Raw genomic sequence first — 3717 nt, forward strand, 5'->3', positions numbered from 1 at the left:
TGGTTCATATTAAATAAAGTAGAAGTGTCATAATTGCTAAGTCAAATGGTGAAAAAACAGGATCATAGAATTAAAATGGGTGTCTCATGTAGATATGCTATGTAAGAGCAGAAAACATACCAACTGGAACACCTAGAGGAAACTCCAGGTATGAGAAGTATAATTATGGTGATTCTTACCACATTCTCATTTAACTCAGCTGTTTAACTTGTGAAACTAAATCTCAGGTGATATTTTATGTAATAGTACAATATTGGAAGCTTAATAAAATGAGGCTACAGCTGCAGCTACTCCTCCAAATGTAATTTCCGTCACTGGAATATATCAATAAAAGTCTGCACCTGATAAGCACTTATCAAGTTAGCAAAATACCACCCCCAACTTCTTTTAATCTAAGCTTTTTAGAGCAGTTTGTCTTCATTTGACAAAGAATGTATAGCCTCATTGCTTTATATCAGGGCTACTTCAATAGTCAGAGTTTATGTCATATTTTAATCCATAGAGTCTTTGATTGTCTCACCTTAACATAGGGCATATACTCAGGACATTATTGACATAGATGGTGAAATCAAGGATAGGGACATCTTTGACCATTGGTAAAAATGTGCATAGCATAGATAACAAATAGTCACACAAAAGTTCAGAATCATGCCACTTCAGTGAAGTCTCAGGACAGACTAGCAGCCTGTGAGATAAAAGGTAGTCTTTCTGAAGTATAACATGAGTTCTTACCCCTCAGACTCCTTATGATTAAGAAAGGAACACAGTGTATAGGAGCACCATATCTGACATTTAGTCATTTGTTTCTATTTACTTAATGAAAAATGCATCAACCTGTAAACTTTGAGAGTCCTAGTAAAAAAACAAACACATTTCTAAGGGATATAATGCATCTATGTGACCAGAGATGCTCTTCATAAACCCAACCCAATCAACATTCATGACCAGTTCTCTAAGGAAGAAAATGTGTGCATCTGTTTTGTATACAATTATAGCAGAAATTGAAAAAAAAAAGTGAACTGCAGTAGCATTATAGTCTCATCAGAGAGCCCTAAAGTAGAGTAAAAATATAAAATTCTTCCAATGGGTAAAATTCAAGCCATATAACTATCTGGTGTTCTGTTTACCTGGAAGGTTACATAACCAGACATATGAATGTACCCTGCTTTATGGATAGTGGCTACACCTGTCTCCAGAGGTATGTGAGAAATAGATTTGTGGACCTCTCAGAAATGGTCTGTGGAAATCTTTCCAAAGTAGACTCACTGCAAAGCAGGCTCTTGATAATGAAGTTGGTAGATAACCTATTCTATTCTGGATTTTAGCTTCTACAACTACTCTATTGCCTGGTGGCAACTAACCAGAGATCATGGTGACATGAATGGATGTTATACAGAGATCTAACAACATCAACTTTTTCCTACCAATCATAATGTGGCTGATAAGACCATGAGTATAAATCAGTCATAGTGAAGACTAATAGTGAATTTCTGATATAGAAGCATAATCAGGGAGAACCAGCAAGAAAACTGTTTCCGTTATTTATCCTCACTGGAATAGCCACTGGGGCTGAATCCTGTCTATGTACTTCCTCCTTTCTCCTCTCTCCCACTTATCCCTCGTTTTCTCCGCATAGCCACGGCAATTGCCTCATCTCAACTCCTGCCTGCTCTCTTGCCCTTTTTTGGATGAGGCCAAACCAGCAGCCTACTTTTCCCATTATGTCTGAACTATAAGGAAGCTACATGCTTGGGGGCATGAGATCCGCCTCCCCTATGGCTTCTTGGGGGCTAATCAGTGCCATTCACGATGGTGGGGAAGGCAGTGCCTTGAATAAGATAATGGAGAAGGGAGAGAAGCCACAGGATAATGATTGCAGTTTTGTTTGCATGGTATTGGTGAGAGGGAGCTTGCTACTGATGCAGTCTATTATTTAGATGGCTACATAGAGGTAGAAGATTATACATATATGTTGAGAAGTCAAAAGAGAGGTCTGATTTGGCTATGATGGATCAGTGCTTAACATTAATTTTAGTCTTAATCTGGATTGCCTTCCTTTATAGTAAAAGCTAGAGACATTTTTAAAGGTACATTTTTAAGTCTTCCTTATCATGGAGATATAATTTAGGTTCTACTGAAGAGACTGAAAGTCATTTTCCTGATTCCTTGTTTCTGATAGCCAGAACCATTTGGAGGCATTGAGGTTTTTGCATCATTGTTATGGTTTCTAGTAACAAATTTTCATGAATTAGTCCTAGTGTAAGGCTGTGGTTTTCTGCTCTCTGTATCACAGGTACTACTGAGTCCTTAGTATTTGGCATATGGTAGGACCTCAACGAATGTTTAGTGAAATGAATTGGATTGAATTGATTTGTAATGGGAAACAAAACTAAACTCATTCTTTACAAATTTCTGGGTGAGTGCCATTTACAACCAATAACCATCCATCATATTCTGAGCTTTTCCTTTTGTTTTATGGTTTATATGTTATTGTTCTTTGTTTGTTTTGAACCATGAGAAAGAGAGTAGAAGATGGACTGTGTGCTTCTCCATAATTCTGAACCTGGATAGTCCTTAGTTGAAAGAAAAGAGGTTTTCCGTCCTGTACAATCTTGCATTCTAGATCAATCAGATAAAGGGCTGGGCAGAATTTTGGGGGTACAAACCATGGCAGCTTGTGCTGAACCGGCAATGGGCTGAACACTGGTAGTCATTGGTTCTTAAAGGGCATCATGACTCACTGCCCAAATTCCTGCTTGATAATAGTGGGGACTACTTGCAGAATCCTTATGGTTTTCTCTCATGACTTTTTCTCTCACCTATTCTCTCTCTCTCTCTCTCTCTCTCTCTCTCTCTCTCTCTCTCTCTCTCTTTCTCATGCCTGGCATCGTTACTCTACTTTTGTGGCAGTAAGCTCCCTTCTGTAAACATGGTTCTGAATCTCTCAACTTTTGTTAGACTGTGAGACTGTTGGAAGGGCTGTATTATAATAGCTGTATTTTCCAGGGTGACTAATATCTACTCTTGAGTACTTGGAGGAGAGAGGAAGCCCTCAGAGTGTAAGTGGAAAAATTCCATATTTTGGAGGAAAGACACAAACTGATACTTATTATTGTACCATATCATGAACCTTTTCATTGTTTGTTGTATGTGAAGTGGCAGAAAATATTTTGTGAACTGCCAAAATACCTAACATGGTCTGACTAGATCAATCAGAAAAGATTTCAGTCAAATCTAGATGTTGGTCTGCTTTTAGAATTCTTGGGTTTTCACAAATTCTACCAGGACAGGTTATATAAATTTTCACTAAATAACAATTTATTTAGCAGGGTAGGAAATTTATCTTAGGACTCCATTTTTCTTTCCATATTTACCAAGATTTACATATTAAAGTCATCAATAGAACATGAATGAGCATCAACAACATTTCCTCTTTACACAATTTGCTTTATATTGAAGGCTAAGGAAAGAGGAGAAACTCAATTATTTTAAGATAAAATGTTAGATTAGGTGGAACTCCACATATTAGCCAGCCATCTGGTTTAGTCACAAACTCCCTAGGGATCCTGAACATATTTGCAAATGAAAAGATTGTGAACTCGAATGACTTTTAAATTGGGACATAAAATGTGGTAACCTAGACTATGCACAGATACTTAATGAACTCTACTTAATGAATAGATCTATTTTAAGCCTGATGGTCCATGATATTTTCTT

Source organism: Muscardinus avellanarius, assembly GCF_963383645.1.
Source record: "Muscardinus avellanarius genome assembly, chromosome: 1".
NCBI lineage: Eukaryota > Metazoa > Chordata > Mammalia > Rodentia > Gliridae > Muscardinus > Muscardinus avellanarius.